Source organism: Pipistrellus hanaki (assembly GCF_964339955.1).
Source record: "Pipistrellus hanaki genome assembly, chromosome: 9".
Taxonomy (NCBI): Eukaryota; Metazoa; Chordata; class Mammalia; order Chiroptera; family Vespertilionidae; genus Pipistrellus; species Pipistrellus hanaki.
In genome coordinates, this window is record NC_140511.1 from 22,862,820 (window position 1) to 22,890,686 (window position 27,867).

Consider the following 27,867-nt stretch of genomic DNA (forward strand, 5'->3'; position numbering starts at 1 on the left):
CAAAACAGTGTGGAATAAAGTAATAAAAATATATATATTCTATTCTAAAGAAAGCATGGGAAAGGGACACTTAAGTAATCATGTCTATCATTGAAAACTTCCTGAATTAAGAGACACCTAAGCTACATTCATTTATGTTATATATTAGCTTATAATTATAATACACACTTACAATGTCAAAAGCTTTAAAATATTCAAACAAATACTTCACAAAGCAAACTCATTTTCATAGCTACCGTGACCCACTTGGCAGTCTTTAGTGCACTCGATAGTTTATTAAGAATTTTTTAATGGTATCTATGCGGCTTTACTGAAAGAAAGCCCATAGACTATAATAAAAAATACTTCATTCTGTCCTCATGCTGCTCCAACAGACTCTAGACTAGACTCTTTGTGAGCTACCGAGTGCATTCTAGGCTGAGAGTCTCTGTCAAGGATGCTTCGGCACCAGCTTCTACTCTAAATTCAGGGACTTCTCACACTGAACACTATGAATTCTTCCAATTGTCATAATAAGAGTTTCATTTGTCGTTTAAACACTGCCCACAGACATCTTGATATTTTTGCAGTTTATTTTATACTCTGTTTTACAGAAGTCATATCAATTCTTGGTTGGCATTACTGGAAATTCAAGGCAAAGAACAGAGTGAATAATTAAAGTTGTCTACCATTCACTACAATGCTATTTCTGTTTTACTGACAGGGTCTGTTGATTCAATGCTTTGTAAATATTTTTAGAATAGAAACAAAGTATTTACATAATACTGGCACTTTTTCCAAATTTTACAGGTAAATGAGTATTTGGGAGCTCAGAAATGCTTATTTAGTTTTTAAAAATAAGTTTTCAGTTTTTCATAACAAAGCTTTCTGTAATCCCAAGAAATATTCAAAGTAGAAATTGCACATAAAAGAGAAAAGCTGATAACCTAAACTTGGATTGGGTAATAACTGTGACAAGAATAAAAATATTGAACTGAGCTAAATCTTTTAAGATTGTTACTTAATTCCTACTATTAGGTTTTTCATTTTCTATTAGCATCTATATTAATATATATTTTTTAAAGTTTTCTGTGCTATAAAAATGAGCATTAATCATATATTTAGTATTATGTTAGAGTCTGAGGTTTATAGAATAATTCAGGAAGGTAGTAATACAGAGTCAGCTTTAGTGTTATTAGTCTTTCCTGGATTTTTAAATTTTGTTTATTGTTGCTAATCCTCACCCAAGGATACTTTTTCATTGATTTTTAGAGAGAGTGGCAGGGAGAGGGAGAGACGCAGAGAGAGAAACATCACATGTGAGAAAGACAAACTGATTGGATGCCTCCCCACATGTGCCCTGACCTGGGCCAGGAATTGAGCCTGCAACCAAGGTACATGCCTTTGACCAGAATCACACCTGGAGCCTTTAGTGCATGGGGCTAACATTCTATCCACTGAGCCAAACTGTCCATGGCAATCTTTTTTATTTTTTTTTTTATTTTATACCACTTTGTCTGGTAATAATTTAAGACAAGCTGATTACTACTAAAGTTTTAATATTATTATTCATTTCCAAAGAATATTAAGATAATTTGATCAATTGTGATCTTTCCCATTTTTCTAAAGTTCTCTTTTAATAGAATGCTTAGTTATGACAGTTAATGTTTGAGCAGTCCCTAATAGGATTCTTCAGTATGTACCCCCTGTTTTAACAGACACTAACTCCTTTGTGAGGTGCCCTGTACATTCTAGGCTGTGATAGTCTCTGTCAAGAATGCTTTTGCATCAGCTTCTACCAAGAGCCCCACTTGGGATATATCTACTTGGGATTGATTTTTATATTAAATCTCACTAGTGCACTTTCAATACCATGTGGTAATATACATTTGATCTATAGTCCCATATGCCGTGTTGCCTTGAAGTTTTGGTTTCTCCTGGGAGAAGTTTTGGTCTTTCATCCTGAGTCAGTAAAAATCATTCAGTTCACTCAGGGTATATAGCTCGATGTGGGCCTGGCTTGGGAGAGACGTTGCTAATCTAACTTCCCTTCTCAGGTAGGCCCGAAGATATGTACTTGAGCATCCTCTGTCATGTTCCTAGACTTTAAGATCTATTTCCATGACATATAAACAATCCACCTTGGGCCAAGATTGCCTCAGGATTAACACTATTCCCAGATTTTAGCCTGGGGATTCTTTTCTTTTCTTATGAGCTTAACTGTGTAGTGGAATTTTCATTACTTTACTCATTATTTCTAAATTTTGGTAGGAGGAAAGTTTCTAGACTGGCCCTGTCCATTCTCCTAATTGAATGTCCTGGTTTTTATAGCTTCATGCATTGCAGAATTTCAACACAATTGGGGTAATTGATTCAGTGTCACAAAAAAGAAAATCTCCTCTTTCCACATCTGATATATTTCCACATCTACAAAATATAAAAACAAGAGCACCCATATGGACAATGCTACCCATTTCTCATAATTGAAGTGCCATTAATAATAATAATAAGTGTGAGAAGTGGGATGAAAGAGCATACTGAACTCTGAAGTCCTTGAAAACAATATCAGTGAATAATTATCTCTGATTCATTCCAACATTCTTTAATATTATAAGTCAGAAAATAACCATTCTTCCTAATAATGTGTGTACACATTGGAAGCATTGGGTTTTGGAATTAATTATATGATGAAAACATTGTAGAGAACTGTCTCATTGATTATCTATTACTACTGAACATAAGGAGACACAACCTGAAATTAGTAGAAAATATCTTTTTACATTGCTGATTTATACCTTCATTGTGATAGAAAGTGTCATTATAGGAAGGCCTGAGGCTCAAACAGATGAAGGAACCAGTGAAAAACTGCAGCTAGTAAGTGTCAGAGGAAAAATTCAAATTTATCTGACTCACTCTAAGCCTATATGTTATCATTATATCATACTGCTTTAATTATTATTATATATATACTATATTATATATAATAATTATTATATATATTATATTATTATATATACTTTATTATATATAATCTTGCTAAACCTCAGTCTCAGTATCCATATAATGGGGCAGTAATGTATCCATTTTATAGTTGTACTAAGGACTGCAAAAAAAAAAAAGAAAGAAAGAAAGAAAAAAAAGCTACTTCAGTGACAGTGTTCACAATGAAGGAGGGCAGCTATTGGGTCAGGATAAGTGACCTAGTATAATGCAGTATTGGGTGTCATACAGAGCCACCTTGAACCCTGTGTAGGTAGATTAAATTCCTACACGTGCTGAAAGTTCCACCTATAAAACGTAGCCAGAGGCAAGGATCCTGAGAATAACAATAGAATAAAGCTGTAAAACAGACACTTGGTTAGTGCCTACAGAATCAAGGGTTTTTCAGAGATGTGAAGAATGCAAGAGAGAACATTTGTCATATGTGTTAAAAAATGAAATTAACTTAAAACAGCCGGGACCGGTTTGGCTCAATAGATAGAGTGTCAGCTTGGGGACTGAAAGGTCCCAGGTTCGATTCTGGTCAAGAGCATGTACCTTGGTTGCTGGCATATCCCCAGTAGGGGGTGTGCAAGAGGCAGCTGATCGATGACTCTCTCTCATCGATGCTTCTAACTCTCTATCTCTCTCCCTTCCTCTCTGTACAAAATCAATTTTTAAAAAATTAACTTAAAACAAAGACTGTATGGTTGCATTAAATTTTAGCTACCGGTATCTTTGTTGAACAAAACAAAGTACTAATTCTCTTTTTTATAAATTTCGGAGGCATGTGTCTTCATTATGTTTGTTACCTAAAGTCAGAAGCAGCAGAGTTCTGCTTCAAACGTGTGTCACCAAGACAAAGTCAGATTTTATGTGTATGTAATTCAACCCATCTTTATCAAAACATAATATAAAGAAAAGAATACTTATAATAAAAACAGTAGTACATTGGCATTCTCCCAGAATCCACAACTCAAACGACTTTGAGTAAGTGAATTGCAAGTTCCAGAGTTCAGGTGATTACACACACTGGGTGACAGAAGCTATTTTTATTTCCCCGTGGAATGCCTCACACTACAGAGGACTTTTTAATCCCGGGAGCCCTGTGTCTGGGTATAAAGGTCATTGCTAACTCTTTTCAAATTCAGCCTAAATTTCTTGCTTTGCTAAGGGGTTTTAAAACTATATATATGTTTTTGAATTGTAAACTCCATCAAGTCAGGGACCAGCATTTACTTGACAGTGTGACACAGTCAGTGTACAAGTTCAATTTAGGCTTCACATTTTGCATTAAAAAGCATTCACTCTAGACTTCCCACACACTTCATTGTTAAAGCTCACAGACCCCAGCCCTTAATCAGCAATAGAATATCTGTGCCCTTAGATTTTGCCAGGGACTATGACCTTGCTGTGCTTATCAAAATTAGGAAGAGCTTAGCTTAAAGAAGAGATGCTTGGGGAATTACTGAAAGACTGTATAATCTCTACCCATTAGACATGACCGAGATAACCAGAATATCAGACAGCTTAATAACAACAACAACAGCAATATTAGTGAGCATTTATTGTGCTGGGTCAGTTTCCTAGAAACAGAGAGGCAGATTATTTTTAATGTGGTTTACTGATAGAATGTTCCTAGGATTAGAATTCCAAAGTAACAGAATAGGGAAAGGAAAAATAAATAAATAAATAGATAAATAGATAAATAAATAAATAAATAAATAAACAAATAAATAAATAAAAAGCTAAGCAAAGGATGTGGTCCCTTACCAATGGTTAGTTTAGGACTACTAATTCCACTTGGGTCTCTGGAACACAAATTCCATTGTAGCTTTGGTGAGCGGATCAATAGAAGATAAAGAGAGTAAATCTCATGTGTCCCCTTCCCTGTATCAGTCAGTTACTGGCCTCAGGCCAGGGGAATTGAAGTGCTTTCTGGGCGGGGAATCTCTAGGCAAGGGAAATTCTCTGGAGAAGGGAGCATTCCTGGATGGGTGCATTCCCCAGCTGAAGGAGATCTGGGTGCAGCACCAATAGGATCTAGTAAACTGGATAGTATTTAGTACGCTCCAGACAGTGTGGTCTATGTATTAGGATTAATTTAATCCTTACAGGGCTAGGTAACCCCATTTTATGAAGATACAAAGATCATTACTTGACCAACAATTCTTACTGAGCACAGATCTTTATCTGAAAAAAGAAAAAACTGATAAATAGTGCTTTCAAGTGTTTATGAGATTGTTATAAATATTATGGAGTCTAATTTTGCCAATTAAAACTCTGATGCTTCATATAACAACTAAGCAGAGCAGTGTCTAAATCCCACACAACTGACAAAAGCAGGTTTCTGGGAATGCCTGCTGACCATTGAATCACAATCTACCTAAACTGTGGTCACAAAGCCATAAAAGTCTTAACTACATAAAACAGGAAGGGTGTATCCTGTTAACATAGAAACCTATCATAGATTAGCAGCACAGTGTGTCTGAAATGTGAATGTAAAAACATGGGGGTAAAAACAAAATATTAATTGTTGTGGGGTCGAACCCTGGGTTCAAAATAAGACCACCGGAGGCTGATGATTTATTAAAAAAAAAAAAAAAGCAGGCAATGATTTATTGAAATATTTGGCCAGGACAGCCGCAAGAGCACCACACGCAGGCGGACTCTACTCGACTGCACTGCCTCTGAGGCAGGTAGTTTGTTTTTTAAGGTTCTGAGAAGGAAAACCCCTATTTTGCAACAAACTGTTGTTTGGAATTTTCTGCTGTTCTTCCTAGACAAAATGTTGCTGTCTGACCTTGTAGGCAGAGACCAGATATGCCCACAATCTCAATACCATGCCAGGTGTCAAGGCCAGCATCGAGTCAACACCAAGTGCACATAGGGCTGGCTCTTTAATAAAAAAAAAAAAAAAAAAAAAAAAAAAAAGGAAGTTCTGCCTGTAACCTTGCTTAGAATTTGAATTCAAACAGCAGTTTTTACCCAAGTATGATTGCTACCATATTTCATTAATGCGCAATTACAAACATGGATACTTATTCCTGATTTTAGGATTTATAGAGTTTAAAAAATATATGTAGCCAGAAAAGTCCCATACATAAATAATCCAGTATTTTCTGAAAGTAACAGTAGTCCACAAGTTGGCAGTGATGGATGAGTAGAAAACATTAATCTCGGGCAACATTCAAAGGGAAGACATTGGAACTCTTGACTAGCAAAATAAAGTTTTCTCATTTTTTTTTTTTCTATTTTATTTGGTAAAATGCCTCTTATCCAAAATATTTGTCATTTGCATATAACTAGAATAATTAAATTTTAATTTAGCTCTATGCACTGAAAGCAAAAGAAAATTAAAACCACTCAACAGTTTTCATTCACAGTGAGTTTTAAAAGACACATTTACTTCTTTTAATTTTATGCTATGCAAATTTGATGGTGCAAGCTTAAAGATTTATACCAGGATAAATATTAACAGAAACAAATAGAAGTTAAATAAATTATACCCCTTCTAGGTAGGTGAGTCACAGAGGATAAAACCCTCTAAACTTGTGATTTTCCTAAAGTTTGCATGCTAAATGTGGAACCTTGGTTGCATTTGGCTTACATTTATCATATAGGTATAGCAGAAAATCTTCAGGTAAGATAAATTATTATGAGGAGATCCTCTGCCTCTCAACTTCCTACATTCAATGTAATTTTTCATAAATGTTCTTTGTGCTTTTGTGGCTTAACTAATGCTCATTAATCCTTCATGCAAATCTTTAATGAAGGTAATTTATTTGTCACGTTGCCATGCACCATGTAGAAATAGCGGGTATTGTCTATTTATCAACAGGCACTGAGATGGTTTATTTTCTGCTCTGGGGGTTTGTCCCTATGGCTCACCTACTTCAGAAAAAAAATCCTCATCATAAAATACATATTTATCTCTGTTGACATGTAATCACTGTAATAAATCTTTAAATTTTTATTTATATGAATTCACATAGCATGAAACTTTTACCTACAATTTTTTCGTTGATTGGAAACAAATAGAAAAGTTGGTATAAGGTACACTACACTAATAATATAAAAGGAACAAGAATTTTTAAAAATGAAGCCGGTTTGTCTCAGTGGATAGAGTGTTAGCCTGTGGAATGAAGGGTCCTGGGTTCAATTCCGGTCAAGGGCACGTGCTTTGGTTGTGGGCTCATCCACAGTGGGGGGGGGTGCAAGAGACAGCTGATCGATGATTCTCTCTCATCGATGTTTCTAACTCTCTATTCCTCTCTCTTCCTCTCTGTAAAAAATCAATTAAAAATATATTTTAAAAAATTACTCTGTAATTTTATGAGATTTTTTTCTGCAAAAATCAGATTTTATTTTTATTTTTATAAGTATGTTTGTTTATTAGCCTACAAGTGTTAATCTTTTCTAATGACATAGTACCAAAATTTGTGAACTAGGCAATATTAAAAAGTTCAGTATTAACTAATAGGGTTTGATAAATTAAAGACCACATTTAAAAAAATATATAACTTTGGAAATGGATATATTTACAATAATTAAGATTGGCCATTATTTTGAACCTAATATTCATGTTAGATATGAATGTTAGATATTCAGAGACATATGGCATGCATTACTATAGAAATAAAGGTTTGAATGGAAAAATATATGCTGATTCTCCCTGTATCAATTATCTTTTCATATTTCCCTTTTTTCCTTTTTATTTGTCCAAATGATTTGGAGACTTCACTTTCCTGAAATGACTATTTTTAGTCAGTTCCTATGTTGCCTTAATCTTTAACCCTTCCCCGAATTACTGAACACAGAAGCTATTTACTTCTTAAAAACCAAACTTACTCAGACTTATTTGTTGAGTAGCAATTACTGAGATATGTTCCTTGTTTTTCACAAGTGTGGGCTCTGTGACATATTTTTCCCCTAAGCAACTGTTCCTAGCTTGTTGGTTCATTAATAATCTGGAGATTAACTCAGTGCTATTTTCCCAAATCACAAGAGTACTAGGACCTATAAAAGCTGAAATAAAAATACTACAATTTTATTGGAACCCAGAAAGGTTAAACATAATTTTAGAAATAGAAAACTAAATGTCCATAGGGATTGCCACAAATTTCAATAACACAAACTAGCTGTTAGAATGATAAATTTCCTCAGAAACCACTAATTTAGGAGCTGACAATTAAAGGTGAAAATGAGAGAGTCTGATTTATAGGGATCACCTGAAGAAATAGGCCACACCAATTGCTTAAATGAAAATCAAGCTATATTAGGATACATCATATCAGAGAATGGGCAGAATAAAAAGATAGATATAGATATAGATGATATAGATATAGATATGGATATAGATATAGATATAGATATATAGATATAGATATAGATATAGATAGATAGACATAGACAAAGACATAAACATAAACATAGACAGATATAGATAGATATTTAAAATATGCTAGTACTTATCCCATATGTGTACTAAAAGAAAGTGATTACAATGACATTGTTACTAACATGAATCATTTTGTCACATTTGAGAGGAATAAGATGCGAATTGAGTACTCAGCTTCCTATTCCAGTTGGGACCTCTGTGTAAGAATTGAGCTCCATGGGCCTCAACTCAGTGAGCACATGTTTAGATGCAAGGTAATGGGGCACCCTGGTGAAGATTATATATATATATATATATATATATATATATATATATATATATATATATATAGAGAGAGAGAGAGAGAGAGAGAGAGAGAGAGAGAGAGAGAGAGAGAATTCTTAGAGCAGGAACTTTCCCTATTTCATTCACCAATGTATCTCTCAGTTGTAAAAAAAGGCTAGCACACCCTATCTAATAGCTGAATGAACAGATAATGAACACAGTAGTGAAAATATTTTCTACCATGTATCATAATGTGAATCTCTTAAGATACTGAACACAACTTTCTAATTTATAATGTGATTAATAAAATAATTCATATGATTTATGAGTAAGTTTTTTACAGAACCCCTGGGAATACATATAGTCTGCTATATAAATATATATGTTTATATGTGATAAGGACATGAGACTTGAACAAATACTAATATTCTAGACAGTTTGCTCAGTTTTATAGAGCTAATTAGCTTGGCCTAAAGTAAAAAGAATTTATGAAAGTAACAATATGTTACTAGCTGTTTTCACAAATGCTGGACGTGAAAGAGAAAATTCGTGAAACGAGAATTTTTCTACAGTTCTTTTGCCTTGTGTATTTCACTCAAGACTACTGATTCAAAGTTTGTGGTAAAGACTTGTTAATAAAAACCATGTCATCCTAATTTTTTTGATTAGCTCTTTTCTTATCAGACCATCATTTTGGAATTTTTCCTCTTTATACAGTTTTACTTCAACTTAACCTGTCCTTTTACTTGAATTACAAAGAGATGACATCAAAATGAATGCTTTAATCTATCTGGAAAAAAAAGCACATGCCATGGAGGGCTGGATCTTTGCTGTAGAACGGCAGAGCCCAGCACTGGTTTTATTAACTCGGTAATGAAGTCCTCAGATAGAATTGTCACAATTTTAAAACACAGCGTGATAGCTATGCTTTAAAGTGGACAAGCGCTCCCCTACCCCAATATTTCTATCACTGATTGTATCAGGGGGAAACATTAAAATGCAGATGTGGAAGTTGACCAAGGAGATCTCATAATGTTGACATTGTTGTTTAATAGTATACCTAAATGAATGCTTCAGGAATAGCTAATGTAGTAGTATCTTTATGAGAACACTAGGGTGCTGGCCTATAAGGGACCATTCCAATTTTAATAACTTTGAAATACCATACTCTTCTTTGCTCATCTCCTTTGGCTTCCTTTCCCCATTTTACTTGTATCAAGTAGTAGTTTGCTAGTTTACTCAGTATCTTTATTTCTGAGAACGAGTACTCTCCAGTGATATTAATATTTCGAGAAACTAAACAGTAAAGAGTACTGATTGTATAAACTTATTGCTGATATGAAATATCTTAATTCAGTAAGTTTCCTGTTATCTAGATCAAGGTTTCTGAATCTCAGTACTATTGACATTTGGGGTCAGATAACTGCTGTGAGAGACAGTCCATTGCATTGTAGGATATTTATTAGTGTCCCTGCCTCTACCTTCTGCCCTCTACCCATTAGATGCCAACAGCATCTTATCACAACCCCCACCTTTGCCCACCCCAGTTATGACAATTAAAAATATCTCTAGACATTGCCAAATGTCCCCTGGGGGTCATTTATGTTTGAGGACCTCTAATATAGACTAAACTAGAAATGAAATATTCTAGTTAAATAACCCTTTGAGTTATTTGGTAATTATTATATTATGATTTCATTTTATAAGTAGGTAGATGATAGATAGATAGATAGATAGATAGATAGATAGATATAGATATAGATATAGATAGAAGTAGGTAGATACCAAAATTGAAGCAGTGAACTTTAAGGAACATTATTTACTTTAATTTAATAAGTCAAAAAACATCTTACTGTTTGACAATCTTTCAAGCCTGTGAAATCTGAAACAATGCATTTATTTCTTTTTACTCAATTATTTGTGATTCTACATAAATAATTTACATTGCAAATATAGAGAATTGTAAGTTATGTGTAAAATCTGAAATGATGCATTTACTTTACTTATTTTTACTCAATCATTGTGTTTTTCCCTACATTTTAAAAATAATGAAATATGTATTTCCAGAACTTATTTGATTGTATTAACAATGAAAGCTGTATAAATTAATTTAAGAGAATGAAACAAAATGAAAATTTATGGGCTACATAATATAGAAGGATAAAACAAATTGCATGTATATTTAAGTTATTAGGGTCTGAGCTAAATGGAGAAAAAATAATTGGTTTCATATATTGTTAAAAAACATTCCAGATTACTAAATCCTCATGTTAAGGCATTTTATTGACATAATATATAAGATTCTATATATTTTTACTTTTTTTGTTTTATAAAAATTACTGTAGAAACATTGAATGGTTGATAAATGGCTTAATAAAAGATAGTTTACTCTGGGCAAAGCTACAGAAATCTCAGTGTTTACCAATATTAATAAAGTCTATGAACTCACAATCTAGAGTAAGTCAAATCATATACCTACTAATTCAGATATAAGGTAGATAATGTCTTTCAGTTAGAGTTTGAGTTTTTAATTTTTTAAACCTTGCCTGCACCGCTAACCTTTATATCACCTTGGGCAAGTTGCATAATGTTCCTGTCTTCGCTGCCCTATTTTTATTTTTTATTTATTTTTTATTTATTTTTATTTATTTAATATATTTTATTGATTTTTTTTACAGAGAAGAAGGGAGAGAGATAGAGAGCTAGAAATGTCGATGAGAGAAACATCGACCAGCTGCCTCTTGCGCACCCCTCACTGGGGATGTGCCCGCAACCAAGGTACATGCCCTTGACCGGAATCGAACCCGGGACCTTTCAGTCCGCAGACTGATGCTCTACCACTGAGCCAAACCGGTTTCAGCCGTTGCCCTATTTTTAAAATGGAGAGATTTTTTTCTTCCTAGTATTTTGTAAATATTAAATAGAAGTGACTTAAACAAAGTGCATAGCTTGATGCTTGGTGCATAGAAACATTCACTAAATAAAGTTATGAAGACTTCTGGTCAAGAATGTACATTGTTTCCTCCCATAACCACATCAAAACTATAACTCATTCATAAAACAATCATCCTTGAGAAACACTTGAACACTAGCTGAGCAGACTCCTATAAAAATATAAAGAAGCAGCCCGTTTGGGACTGGTAGGAGGGGCAGGGGTGTGGACTGGGCTGGTCCCATATCCTGTGTGACAGTTAAGAATTGGGAGGGATAGCTCAATTGTGGAGGCCCCAGACCCACACTCCTCAGCCTGGAGCACCAGTCCCAGGAAGAGGAGTTTCTACAACAGCTGGTTGTGAAAATCAGCAGGAACTCTGTCTAGGTGAGTCAGAGGGCTGCTGGAGACTCAAGTGTCCTCTTAAAGGACCCATACATGGATTTACTAGGTACATGCTCACAAAAACTGGCTCTAAACTCAGCAAAGAGACAGAAGCCTAAAAAGTGCCAGGGGCATATGGGGAGGAACTGAAGGGCTGGAGGGGAAGCTCTTTCAGGAACTAAAAGAAACCCATGTTCCTTTGCTGAGACCCTCCCCATACCGAGCCTGCAGGTGCAGATGAGTGGGAGGTCTGAATTTTCATTAACCAGGCTAACACTGTCCTTGCTCCACCCTGGTGATTTTCTGATACTCCACCTGGCCCAAACCTCTTTCAGAAGCTAATTCACACAAGCTGCCAGCCTGGACACATGCTGTGGATTTTCCTAAAATCTCTCCAAGATCCACAAACCCCAAATAAGCAGTGCTGGCCTCAGCATACCCTGTACCTCTTGCAAAGTGGCCCTAAGCAAGGCCCTAGTGGCAGTGGCCTTGGTTCACAGCATAACCACTCCCAGGCATCTCCAGGCTCCGTGCAGACAGCTACTAACTAAAGGTCATGTTGTAGCTCCTACCAGGCAGCCTGAGGCTGGATTTAGGCAGCAGCTGTCCTCAGCCTGCACCAGAGCACATCCAAAGAGGCTCCAGAATGAATACACTTGATGGCTGGCTTCAGACTACAACAGATCACCACCCACTTATCACCACAAAGGACACACCCAAAGAAAAGCACCAGTGGCCTATTAAACTGATTCCCTCTCCATGGGGTCAGACCCCTCAACTTGTCTGCTATAGTCATGACCAATTCTCACAGCCAAGCAGCCTGAGGTCAGTCCACTGACATGCCAAAAGCAATCAAGGCTCAACCCCAATCATAGAGCACCTATTACCCACACAAGGGGCACCCCTGAAGCATCCAGAACAGATGAACAGGGATACTGCTCCTTTGGATGCAATGGGACACCTACTACATAAAGCCACTCTGCCAAGTCTGGGAGATGTACTAGATCTCTCTAATACATACAAACACAGGGAGAAGGCCAAAAGGAGGGGACAAAAAAACATATCCCAAATGAAAGAACAGAGGGGGTGGGGGGAAACTCTAGGAAAAAATAAACAAAATGGAGGCAGTGTATGAGATGTAAGAGTTCAAAACAGGTTATAAGAATACTCAATGAACTTAAGGGAAGAATACATTATTTCAGTGAGAAATTCAACAAAGTGATAGGAAACAAAAAAGAGATAGAAACCATAAAAATGAATTAGTCAGAAAATGAAGATAACAAGAACTGAAATGAAGAATACATTATATGGCATCAAAAGCAGATTAGATGAGGCAGAAGACTGAATAACAATTGGAAAAACAAAGTAGCAGAAAACACTCAATGAGAGTACCAAAAAAGAAAAAAAGAATTTTAAAAAATGAGAATATTTTAAGGAACCTCTGGTACAACATAAAGCATACCAACATTCACATATTAGGAATACCAGGAGAAGATAAAAAGCAAACAATTGAAAATCTATTTGAAGATATAATGACTAAAAACTTCCCTAACCTCATGAAGAAAACAAACATACAAGTCCAGGAAGTGCAACCAGTTAAAAAAAAAAAAAAAAAAAAAATCAACCCAAAGTGGCCCACAGCAAAACACATCATCATAAAAAAAGCAAAAGTTAAATACAAAGAGAGAATCTTACAAGTAGCAAGAGAAATACAATTAGTTAGTTGTTACCTACCAGGGAGCTTCCATAAGATTGCCGGCTATTTTCTCAATAGAAGCTTTGCAAACTAGAAGGTTATTGGTATGGAATTTTTAAAGTGATGGACAGCAAGGACCTACAATCAAGAATACTCTACCCAGAAAGGATGTCATTTAAAGTCAAAGAAGTGATAAAAGCTTCCCAAACAAGAAAATGCTAAAGGAGTTTACCAGCACCATATCAGTGTTATAAGAACTGTTAAAAGAACTTATTTAAGAAGAAAATTAAAAATATGAATAATACAATGTCATAAAGAAAAATATATTCTCACTGACAAAGGTTATTGGGGAGCACATGAGACTTGATTGGAAAATTTGAAAGGAGGACATTCTGAGAAAAGGGAAGTGTGTGGAAGGTCACCTGCCCTGTTTATCAAAATTCCAACTTAGGGGAGTCTTAGGGGTATGTCGAAGGTGGTGCCCCTAATGAGTCCTTGACCTTTCCAAACAAGTTTGTGCATGTGTAGAAACGGGTGTTTACTGGAATCCTTATGCTTAATTCCTGGTTGCCCTTGACATGTGTTCTCCCAAGATTACTCACCCTATTGATTGTATCTAAAGATAAAAATTACAATAAAAGGCCATCAAGGCAGGCAATGGAGGCTGCCTAGCTCCTTCAGCCAGGCCACCTCTTAGCCTTCTCTTTCACAGTGAAACTGTATCAAAGTAATCTGTTCATCCATCATTCAGGGGTTGCTGGCCAGTCCCAACAAAAGGTAAATCATATATAATAAAAGAGTAATATGCAAATTGACCATCACTCCAACACACAAGATGGCCACCACCATGTGGTCAAAGATGGCTGCCCCCATGTGGACACAAAATGGCTGCTACAAGATAGCCAGAAGGAAGGGCAGTTGTGGGCAATTAGGCCAGCAGAGGAGGGCAGATGGGAGGGACCAGGCCTGCAGAGGACAGTTGGGGGGGACCTTGATTGCCCAAGGAAATATAATATCTGATTATTCTAAAGGGGGACATTTTCTCTTACATGTTACATAGTAAGTACCTATAAAAACATTAAGCACTTATGTAGGCCAGTTGTTTTGCTAAGCATTCTATATTATTTATAAAAATATGATTATCTAAATTTCATCAAATGTAAACTAAGGATTGATTAAATTAGGTAGTTTTTTCTGTTCAAGGCAGAAAAAAGGGCATGCATCTTGTTGCAACCAGAATCTTAGAGAGGAATTGGAACTGAGGATTTCCCTGATGTGAAGAGCCTATGTTATTCCTAATTTGCAAACTTTAAGCATTATTAGCACAGAGACTATATTAGCACCAATCATACCTCTTGCTCACAGTCATTCAAAAATCTAAATTCTTTGTTTATTTCTTTGTTGGATCGGATTCTTAGGAAAAGAAGACAACATATGCTTTAAAAGCTTTATAGCCACGTGTATGATACAACCATTGCCCCAAAACAGAAGGCAGAATTCTACATATTTAGCAATAGGTTTTCTTTTTTCTTTTTTTCTTTTTTAAGTAAACACAGGGAAACATATACAATGGAAAAGTGTGTAGGCTAAACCTTCCACAGTGTATTGCTGCTTGCTTCAATTCTAGGTTAAAGGCATTCTATTAGTCGAACTTAAGACTGAAGCATTGTAACATCTAGGTGTATCCGTTTCCATTGGGAAAGCAGTACTGCTGTGATATTCTTTCCAAACTTCCTGGCCTGTTTGTCAAATTTCAGGCTGCAGCTGCACACAAGGCTCAAAAAAAAAACACCTCATATCCCAAAGGAAAAGCAAAGAAACACAGCCCATCATTTTCCCTTATCTTTCCCTTTTCTGTCTTTCTCCTGTGTCCACTATAGAGCCACTGAAACGGCTCCCAGAATGATGCTTGTTGACATGACCTGGACCTCGGCCCTGAACACACATCTTGGAAGCACAGCCCTGCCACTGGGGGCATTCTGTCAGCATCAGTGCAATGTTAATTGGGAGAGGTCACCCGTTCTCTCCCTCCACGCTCTCATTCTCCCAGAGGGGAAGAGCCATGCTGATGAGTGATCCGCCATGTCTAAGGACACTCATTTTTTATGCTTGTTATCTTAAGGCCACTTTGCAATATAGAGAAGAGTGCAAAAGAATGCATTTATATCACCAACCTCCAGACCAGCTTTCCAGAGCAATCTTGGCACTACAACTCTGAGTAGCCAACTCATTCTCTCCCCATTACACATGAGCATATTCTAATTAGGGTCACAATGCTTATTACATTTTTATGGGTCTAAAAACTTCTGCTTAACAAGATGCTAAAAACATTTGAAAAGGCTATCTTAAATACACAAACAGATTTCAAAATACCATAGAATTAACTACAGAATCCTCTTTTTCCCTCTGTTTTCATCTGCAAAATAATAATAATAATAATAATAATAATAATAATAATAATAATAGTACAAAGACATATTTGATATGTATTGCATTAATTTGATTAATCCAGGAATGAGTTTATCTTTGACTTTCATGTGATAAGGATGCTATAAATATTTTCTTTTGTTTGTCAGTGAAAGAACAGGTGTTTATCATGTTCCCTGCCTCACGTATGCTTAATATTTAAGGGGAGCCCCACATGTAAGACAATGGACTTCCATTTCAGTAAGGGTATTTGGATTATTTATATGGTGAAACAAAGATGACAGTGGTGCTTGCTATTTTACTTTCTAAGTCGCATCTGGCTGCCTGGTCCCCAGAGACCATCCTCCTCCCCATGCCCTGACCCTCTCCCTGGGATGCGGGCTGACCAGGAAGTTACAGAGATAAGGGCATGGTATTTGATATTATTTGGACTTTTTAATAAGGGTCACATATGACCCCTTTGCTATTATGGGAGAGTCTGGATTTCTTCTCATCTAATCCAAAAATGCTATAGCACTTAACAGCAGGCAATGTCCTTTTGAAGAAGGAAAAAGGAAAAGGTGAAACCATTTCAGGTGATTAATTGGATATGGTCTCTTAGTTCCTGTAACTCCCTAAAGAAATTTAAAAAAAAAAAAAAAAAAAAAAAAAAAAAGCAACTATGTATTATCTTAGTACTTTACTAAACTGGAAAAGCTGAAAGAAAACTAACGGACTTTTGTTAAGGCAACATGCTAATTGTATTTTTTAAGTGAATAAGCCAGTGGGCAGGCAGATGGGATGTTTATTCCTGCACCTCCTATTTATCATCGTTGGTGATGATTTTTTTTAACCTTTGCAAATGTCTTCAGCAGGAGGTAAAAAATAATGATTCGTGCCCTCTGAACATTGAAGAGCGACTGGAGCTGTGAAGGTGGAGCCCTTCGAGTTTGCAAAGCAACTTTCTTGAAACAGAGTTGATGGAAGAATAGGGTTTTTATTCTTCATGGAAGGACCAAATGCAACGAGAGAAGGGCAGTCAGAGTCCACATGAAGGAAAGGCAATGGATGTTCTTTATTGAACTAACAAAGGAGGTTATAACAGGGATCAGAGAATAAACCTGCTCTCCCTGCTCCACACACCTCCTCTATAAAGGACTAACAAAGTCCAACAATTTAGAGTTCAGAGGTTTGGCAAGGGTACAAAATAGGACACAAGTGCACTAAGAAGAGAGCCTCACAGCCATGCACAGATGACTAGATGAAGCTGTTACCTGGTTCTACTCTTTTCAGAGGGCATTTTGACAAAACTTATCAACAAACGTGCTGCTGCTAGTTTCACAAGGAAATCCCACCTCTAGGAATTCAGTGTACAGATATCTATTAATGTTTATTACAAGGCTACTTATAATAACAGTAAATCTTTTTAAACCTCTAATATTAAAAATCAGGTTAAATAAATTATATTATTTTTCTGGAATACTCTGCATTCATTAAAATAAAATTCGAGTTTAAATAAGTTTTGATATTCAATGATGTTTCCAATATATTGCTTATTGAAAAAATCTAATCCCTGGTGCCCCAAAGCATGTATTGAATATAATAAATTAACTTTTATTCATTTAGAATGGTGCTAACTATGTAACATCTTTGGAAGAACTGAGAAAACAGCCAATCAAATCATCTTCTGTAGGACTTAATTTCCTTGTGGAACCCTGATTGAAAAAGGCTGATTTCAATTCACTATGCCAAAGTCATATTGTTATAGAATCTGAAGAATATCAGGTTATTATTGAATTATTAATCTTTTTACATCTTACAAAATAAATGTATATATGTATATATGTGTGTGCTGCTGAACAACAAGGGTACATTCTGAGAAATGCTTTGTTAAGCAATTTCCTCCTTGTGCAAACATTATAGAGTGCACTTAACAAAAACCTAGACACCTAGACCATCTGTACAGCCTATTGCGCTGTAGGGGAGAAAAAATAATTTTCCCTCTACCCTTCTGAGTTTTTGGCTGAGACATCCCTGCAATAAAAAGACAGGATAACAGGAGAAAAGCAAACAAAAGTTTAATAACTTGTATATCTCCTACATACACAGGAGAGAGCCAGGAAGCTCAAGGAAAGAGCGCAAAGTAGCTGAAGCCACTGAGAAAGCTACCTCCATAAATACCATCTTTAGCTAAAGACAGGAGAAGATGTTGGGGAAGGGGGAAATCAGTTTTGGGGAGGTTACCAGGAAAAGCACAGAAAACAAGGGCAAGATTGCTATGCAGATTTAAGTCATTGTCTTATTCATAGATAAGGGTTTCTAGAGAAAAGGTCATCTCCCTCTTCTAAGGGTGACACTCTTACAAATGGAGATTTCCCTTACAAATGTAAACATATTTTAGGTAGGGTAACTTCTGTTTGGTTTTGAGAGCCCCCTAGTGGATTGTATCTTAAAATTAGCCAGCCTAGCCCTATTTGGTTTGGCTCAGTGGCCAGAGCATAGGCCTGCAGACCAAAGCATCTCAGGTTCTATTCTAGCCGAGGGCACATGCCTGGGTTGTGGGCTTGATCGCCAGTAGGTGATGTGAAGGAGGCAGCTGATCAATGATTCTCTCTCATCATTGATGTTTCTCTCTCTCTTCCTTCTTCCACTCTGAAATCAATTATATATATATTATTTAGCCAGCCTAAAATAATCCTTATGAAAATTAACCATATTTTGGTTGGCAAATCCTGTTCTGCAGCAGCTCCTATAGGCATCTTACCTTACTGACTGTTATGGACAGCTGCAACACAAGGGTAAGCATTGGTATGATGCACTGTGCCACCACATTGTGATGAGTAGGATGTCACTAGGGAAAGGATTACTCAGCTCTGTTAGAATCTTATCTGTTGTGGTCCATAGTTGACCAAAATGTTATATGGCTCATGACTTTATACAAAACATATATTCAAAAAGGAAAAAGAAGAAGAAAAAGAAAAGAGAGTAAATCTTCAATCATTGCACAAGCCAAAGCAATGTATAGGAGGCACGTCCCAAATTCATGAACTGGTAGCTGGAAATACTCATCACAATTATTACTTGAAAACAACATGTCCCTGAAACAGGTAATCATTTCTCTGTAAGCTACAAGTAGAACTCATGATATTCTTTGAGCCAACACAGGGACCCAGGTCCATGTCCAAATTAATCATAAAGAGAAAAACTCCTAGTTTGTTGTACAATTTCACCATAGTGAGAAGGGGGGTTTATAATCTGGTAGATTGAACACTTGAATTAATCTGAAAAATAATCACACTATTTTTAAATTCTGAAATACATACACATTTAGAAAAAGAAGGTTAAGTTCCTTATATAGGAACTAGAGATCTGGTGCATGAAATTCATGCACAGGGGAAGGAGGTGTATGTGTCCCTCAACCCAGCCTGCACACTCTCCAATCTGGGACATCCTTGTCACAATCCAGGACTGCTGGCTCCCAACCACTTATCTGCCTGCCTGTATGATTGCCCCTAACCCCTTCTGCCCATCAGCCTGATCACCCCCTAACTACTTCCCTGCCAGCCTGATTGATGCCTAACTGCTCCCCTGCCAGCCCAATTGCCCCTAATTTCTCTCCCTTGCTGGCCTGGTCACCCCTAACCACCCTCCCCTGCAGGCCTGGTACCCCCAACTGCCTTCCCCTGCATGCCTGGTCACCCCTAACTGCCCTCCCTTGCCAGCCTTGTCACCCTTAATTGCTCTCCCCGGCTGACCTGGTTGCCCCCAACTGCCCTCCCCTGCAGGCCTGGTCCCCCCCAATGGCCCTACCCTTCAGGCATGGTCCCCCACCCAACTGCCCTCCCCTGCAGGCTTGGTCACCCCTAACCACCCTCCCCTGCATGCCTGGTCACCCCTAACTGCCCTCCCCTGTGGGCCTGGTCCCTCCCAACTGTCCTCCCCTGCTGGTAATCTTGTGGCAGCATCTTGTGTCTAAATGGGGGCAACCATCTTTGACCACATGGGGGCAGCCATCTTGTGTGTTGGAAGGATGGTCAATTTGCATATTACCCTTTTATTAGATAGGCTAGAGTAGGGGTGTCGAACTCAATCAGAGAAGGGGCCAAAATCTAAAATCCAGCCTAAATCGCGGACCGAATGGTTTACTGAACAGTCATAAACTGACAATGTCATAAACTGACAGCGGAGTGCAGTGATGACAGCGCGGTGCGGGCCACATTGCAAGGCCTGGCGGGCTGGATTTGGCCCGTGGGCCTTGTGTTTGACACATGTGGGCTAGAGAGTTAAGTTCTTATGTTTTCTAAGTTTAATTTCTCGGGCATACTCCCTTCGCATGCTCCCTTTGATCCCAAAGAAAGTGATTGAGGAGGTGATTCAGCTGTGGAACCCAGCAAGCAAGCAGAACCGTTAAGCATGATCAGGCCAATCCCACCAGGAGCCAAGATATCATCTTATTTCCTAATGACCAAGAACAATAACTGAATTCTGCAAACCTCCAGGACTCCTGGCCTCACACTAACTCCTTCCCCTTTACAATCCTCTCCACTGCACCTTGCTGCAAGACAGGTGTTGGATGCTTGTAAGCTCCTGTCTTTTTGGTTGGCTGGCCTTCACAGTAAGCCTTATATGATTCAACTCTGCATTCCTAACTGGACATTGCAACAGGCAGCCCAAGCCTACCCAGGGGTTTCCTGTTAACAACAGATTATTATCAATTCTGTTTAAACCATTATTCATAGTTCTCTGAATTTTAGAGCAGTTCATTATCATCATATGGTGAAAGGATAACCAAAACAGTGACAATATTAAGACAATAGAATACTATTCAGTAATCAAAAGGAACTATCTATGGACTCAATAGCATGAATGATTTTCTTGCCAGTCTCAAGACATCTTTTTTTTAAAAAACAAACAAACAAACAAACAAACAAACAAACAAACATTTTTATTGATTTCAGAGAGGAATGGAGAGGGAGAGAGAGAGAGAGATAGAAACATCAATAATGAGAGAGAATGCCTCCTGAATGCCCCCTATTGGGGATCTAGCCTGCAATCTGGGCATGTGCCTTTGACTAGAATAGAACCTGGCACCCTTCGGTCAGCAGGCTGATGCTCTATCCACTGAGCCAACCTGGCTAGGGCTCAAAACAGCTTTTGATTGCTGTATGATTTCCTTTAAAATAATTTAAGGTGAAGACAAAAATCTAAGAACAGAAAGCAGATCAGGGGATGCAGAGAGGGAGAACATTGGTTAAAATGAAGCACTAGGGAATTTCTTATTATGAAAATGTTCTATGTCATAATTATGGTTATAATTATACAACTATATCCTTTATTTTCAAAACTCACTGAATTGTACATAAAATTTCTGATGTTCACTATTTGTTAAGTATACTTTTTATAAAGTTAATTAGAAGTAATCCATAATTGCCTGGCTGGCATGGCTCAGTGGTTAAGCATTGACCTCTGAACCAGGAGGTCATGGTTCAAGTCCCTGTCAGGGCACATGCCTGGGTTTTGGGCTTGATCCTCAGTATGGGGCGTGCAGGAGGCAGCCAATCAATGACTCTCATCACTGCTGTTTCTATCTCTCTCTCCTTTTATCTTCCTCTCTGAAAGCACTAAAAAAAATATTTTTAAAAATTCATGTTTAAGCAGCTATAGAGAATAATTAAAAGTATTAATGACTCAAATATTAATTTTCCATTTGAGAGCATTAATTAAAATTCCTAAATGATGGCATTTTTAACTTTTTTATTTATAGAAGATTTATATTAAGCATTATTAAATTACATCACTACATTTATTTTCTTGAAAGTAAAATAAAAAGAATATTACGTTCTGAAAAATAAAAACAAAATGAGTTACTTTAACTGTTTGTTGGGCCAGCCTTATAAACTGGTTTAAGAAGATTAATTAGCATTATCTATTGACTACATACTGCATCAACACTGTGTTAATGAGCATATGAAAGGTACAAAGATGCAAAGACTGCCTCAGCAGCCTATATCAAGGAGGAGAGATAAGATGCATAAATGACTGGCTGGCAGTGGTGGAGCATTTGATAGGAATTAGACAAGAGAATGGAACTTGTTGAAAGCCACTTAAGATTGCTGATAAGGGATAGTGTAGAGAAGGCTAATTCTTTCTTACTTAATAATAAAAAGATAAAGGGTGTATCCTCAAAATCTCTAAGTCATGAAATATCGGGTATAGTAATATTTAATGTCGTTTTTTAACATTCGTTTAAAATCTTGCTTGGCATTGACTTGTATTGACATAACCTTCAAACACGTGGTATCTACAAAACGTGTGAAGTGCAATTAACAAGTTTTGCTTGAAAAAGTTTGTGTTTGGTTTGGTTTTTGTTGCAAAACTAGGGCTAAGAAGATGGCGGATGAAGAGCATATTCGGCACTGCATGCTTTACGAGTTCCAATTAGGAAGAAAAGCAAGTGAGGCTGTAAAAAACATCTGTAGTGCTCTTGGTCAAGATGCAGTTAGCGCCAGAAAATGCCAGCGTTGGTTTGAGAAATTTCGCGAGGGAAATTTTTCGTTAGATGACAAGAGTGGTCGAGGCCGTGTGTCCAATTTTGATCAAGAAGCTCTTCAAGCTCTTTTGGTGCAAAATCTTCAAATTACCCAACAAGAGCTTGAGACAACTTTAAATTGTTCACAAAAAACAATTTCCAATCAATTGCGTGCACTTGGCAAAGTCCAAAAGTTTGGAAAATGGGTTCCTCATGAGTTGACCGACAACAACCGTAATCAAAGAGTCACAATTTGCAGTTCGCTCCTCTCTCGTCAAAACCGTTTGCCGTTTTTAGAGCAAATTGTTACCGGAGATGAATGGGTGCTGTATGTTAATTTGAAAAGGCGGCCTCAATGGTTGGACAAAAATGAGGCTCTGCAGCCCACGCCAAAACCTGACTTGCATGCAAAAAAAGTGATGTTGTGTGTTTGGTGGAATTTTAAAGGAATTCTTCATTATGAACTTTTACCATCTAACCAAACCATTACAAGTGCAGTGTATAGTGCCCAATTGGAAAGGTTAGCCCAAGCTTTAAGAGAAAAAGAACCCGCGCTGATTAATCGGAAGGGCGTAATTCTTCACCATGATAACGCACGACCGCATACTGCAAGAATCACTGCTGAAAAACTGCACCAGTTGGAATGGGAAGTTCTCCCTCAACCTGCATATTCTCCTGATATTGCCCCTTCCGATTACCATTTGCTTCGTTCTTTGCAAAACTTTCTTCTTGGAAAAAAATTTAATAATGAAGAATGCCTCAAAAATGCATTGACCGAATTTTTTGCATCAAAATCACAAGAATTTTACAACAGAGGGATTAAAATGCTTCCTGAGCATTGGGCACAAGTAGTAGAAAACAACGGCAACTATATTGTTGATTAAATTTTGTTGTATTGTTTAAATAAATTCGATTTAAAAAAAGTATTAGAAAACGACATTAATTATTACTAGACCTAATATTTTCTACATAGCTGGCACTATTTAAACATTTTACATATATTATCTTATTGAATCGCTTAAACTATCACATACATGAAAAATTTTGAAAATAAGGAATTATTGTAAGAGCAAGCTATATTATTTTTCCAAGGTCACACTTCCGGAAAGTAACAGAGTTGAATCTTTCTAACCCCAAAGCCCAAGAGTTAAATACTTATGCTATTCTTCCTTTAATAAATCAGTCAAAACCCAATGCATTCCCAGTTTGCATTCAGCTTAAGCTATTTTCAGCTAACTTCTGTCATATGCAACCAAAACATGCTAAATAAGGTATATTTAGTTCCTGCTCCAATCAACATAAATATAGTATAAAGAGGGAAGGGTCATGAAGAATTAGGAGAAAAATAACCTCAATAAGAAAGCCTCTTTAAAAAAAAAAATAGGTCTAGGAAGAGAATTTTGGTTGGCTGCCTGCTTCTTAATAAACTATGAGCTAGAAAGAGATTTTACATATTTAAATAGCTTAAAAATTCAAAAGATAAATGAAAACAATATGGAATTCAAATGCTTCTGTTCATAAATGCTAGTAATGCTGTGTTACAACAGAGGCATCCTCATCCATTTCTGTATTTTCTAGGTCTACTTTTACGCTACAGAAGCAGAGCTGAGTGACTGTAGTAGAGAGAGAGCACCTATGGCCCACAAAGTTAAAACATACTTATTTGGCAATTTACAGAGAAAATCTGCTGACCCCTGATTGAGAAGACTTTAGCTTTGATGAGATGGTGCTTGGTTCAGTGAATTAAATACAACATGGACAAAGACTGGTACAATTTCTTAGAGATGAAAGCAAAGAACTGGGCTGGGGCATTATTGATTCCATCACTTTCTGAGCCAACCACTTTTCATTTAAAGCCAGCACCTGCTGTTTGCTTTCCTTGGCTTTTCTTTTTTGAATCAATGTGACTGCTGTCTATTTTTCTCAATATCAATTGTATGATTTAATTACCTAGTAAGTTTGGGGAAAAAATAGGAATATATCATTTAAAAGTATTGTGTAAGTTCCAGGCTCTTATTAGTATTAAACCCACTTTTCAAGGGTAAAAACCGAGGCTAGGATAAGTTTTATTCCTTGTCACCTGAGCCAACATTTGAGTAAATGGTATAATGGGGATTCACACTGAACTATCTGCTCCATTATGGGTGTGTTTCTTTTTACTATCTTCACTTATTTGGTCAGAGTCAATGCAGATATATGATTTTTTTTATTATTATTATTATTATTTTGGTATGCCATAGTGTATGAAAAGAGAGGCGCATTCAATTTTTCAGAAGATGTGAGGCCTTTTAATTTATAACTTCATCAATTCAATACAAATTACTAGCTACATTTTACTATTACAATCAAATGAAAACAGGGATTCATATAAACATAACATAAAAATACTAGTTATTCCAGGTATGTGAGCCAATAAGTAACCCAAGGAGTAAGCAGCTTGCTTCCCTGCCCCCCTATTTCCACATTATTTGGTGTCCAATAAATATCTCATAACAAGGGGAAAAGAGATTATTTTAAAATAGTTTAAAATATGTGATCAAATCCAATTAAACAATGACAATTACTAAAAAAAAAAAAATACCTGAGCAGAAATGTTGAAATCTATGCAGAAATCCCAAATAAATGTAAGAAATACAAAGCAGGTTATAGCAAAGGTCTCTTTTCTCATCTGTCCTGTCTAAATAGTCTAAAACAACCCCCAGGTTAAAGTGTTTGCTTTGTTATATTTGGCTTTCTACGGTATGTATAAATTTTACCAGATATAGTTAAAAAATCAAATACTTCAAAACACTTTGAGTTTTTCTTTCCAGTGACACTTAGAGAACATATGACAAAGTGCAGCTCAAGCAAAGCTTGTGATAAGACAGCCATTTTTTGGGTAATTCAAGGATATAAAAATTGTATTTTTTTTTTACTTTCGTAGAAAAACATCCTTAATAGAAGTAAATAATTTATTTATTTCTCTATCATTTCATTCACTATGCTTGCATTCTCACCTATCCTGTCTGACTTCTAAGCAATTGTTGAGATAGAGACATGAGTACTGTATTATTCTATTTGGTAAGAATAATAAAATTTCTACATACACATTATTTACTTTCATGTATTACTTATATACTTGATTTTGGCAGTGCTAAGTATTTAATTCAGTTAACAATTTGGTCAAGTCAACAAAAATAATTGATAAAATTATTTATTCATTTGAATTGATGAAATAAATATATTGACCAGTGCCTATGTTTCCACAAAATGGGAATTTTCAATAAAGTTTCATAATAATGTTGTGGAAAGACCATACAATATTGTCAAAAGAACACTGGAATTGGAATTACACATGCCTGAATCTTTGTCATTACATTTATTAGATGTGGGACTGTAGACAAGTTTCTCTTGGAGTTTCAATATCCTCATTTATATAGCATCAGATATAATAATAAACTTATGAAGCAGAAAGAAGATGCTCTATGAAAATTAAAATATTGGTTTGCTTTTCTTCTCTTTAGTCTAGTGAGATGGCTGGGCCTAGTCAGAATTAAACAACAGTTCTCTGTGTCCAAATAATTTAACCCATGTCCACCTGATTACAACATTTCTTAAAGAACCAAAATTATGATCAGATGGCTATAATGACAAATTAATTGATCACTTTTAAAATTGCAAAGTAGCCTGTAAATATTGCAAAATTGTTGATTTCATGAGTTTAATAAAGGCAAATGTGGAACCTGGCTGAGATCGTTAGAGCATAGTTACCAACAGAGATCAAGTCAAGTGACCATTAACTATAAGCCTGTGGTTCATACCTGATTTGACATGTAAGAATTAGACATCAAATAATTAAGAAAGACCTTGGGGAAATAGCTGAACTCAGATATTTTTGGGATGATTACTTTTTGTTATCTTTTTATTTTTTTAAAAATATATTTTATTGAGTTTTTACAGAGAAGAAGAGAGAGGGAACAGAGCGTTAGCAACATCGATGAGAGAGAATCATCGATCAGCTGCCTCTTGCACACCTTCTACTGGGGATGTGCCCGCAACCAAGGTATATACCCTTGACAAGAATGAAACCTGGGACCCTTCAGTCTGCAGGCCAATACTCTATCCACTGAGCCAAATTGGTTTCAGTACTTTTTGTTATCTTGGCACAAAGGCTGAAGCAGGGAGTGTCATACTATCTTACTATTTTGTAGGAAAAGGGATGCAAAACTACTTCTTGAGTTGCTTTTTCTCATAGCTGCAGTTATTTTTAAGTTATGAGACTTAGATTTTGTGATGTAAAATTTCATTTTTGAAGAAAAAAATTTCAACCGAATGCTTTGTTTTTACCTTTGTAAAGTTTTGGTTCCCATTTAATACAGATCTGTTCTATGAGAATAATTTCTGCTACCAACTATTCTAGGATGAGGAAACCCCTGAAGAGAGCAATGATACCTGGTGCCCTTTCACTTCACTGTCTGGTTTTATTTTTCTCTTCTCCGGTCCCTTTCCCATCGAAAACCCTCAGATTCACATTTCCAAGTGCCACTCATCTTCTAATTGCCTTGTCAGTTTGATGGCAACTAATACCTGCCAACTGGTAATTAATGTTAGCAGCTAATAATTGAAGGTGTCACCTCTCTCACAAGCATTTTAAAGAGGATTCTTGAAGATAAATCTTCAAGAAAAATTGAATTTAGTACTCACTATCTTCTAAGCATCAGGCTAATTACTTTACATAAATGATCTCTTCATTTTTACAACAGTCCTGTGAGGTAGTTTTTATTGCTCTTTCTTTACAGAAAAGATCAGGCTTAATTTAACCAACAAAGCCAATTGAGTGTCACAGTCAGGATAGGAATCCCTGGCTTTCTGAGTCGAAATTCCAGGTGAAATATTATAAAAGTTTAGTATATTATTTAGAAGCAGAGACTATGTAGTATCCCTCATCACATTCACATTGTTTCTGGAACCACCTACTTGTATTCTCTGGGTCTGTTTAGTTATACAGAACCTGGTTCTACAGTGGATTTGAGGCTTGTGAACCTGTCTCCCTGTTTTACATTAGGTTGAGGTAAAAATATTTTCACTCTAAAGAAAACAAAAATTCTATTTTTTTTTAAGTATAGAATGTCTCAGCTGAGTGTTATAACTTATATATGAAACCTGAACGCCTCCTTAGCTCTATCTTAACCAATACTTCACAGAGGAGGAGTCCGAGGGCTATGGGCAATGAGGGGCTGCTAAGGTTTAGCATCTGGGACAGGACCAGGGTGATTAGTCTCCAGTGTCCATTGCTATATGAGTATTTTTCTAAATTG

The 27,867-nt window shown here is 36.4% G+C and overlaps 1 protein-coding gene across 5 annotated transcripts in view; it reads right to left on the bottom strand.

Moving 5' to 3' along the window:
* CNTN5 (contactin 5) overlaps window positions 1–27,867 on the bottom strand; it is a 917,150-nt gene that overhangs the window by 301,128 nt on the left and 588,155 nt on the right. The gene's annotated exons all lie outside the window — the stretch shown is intronic.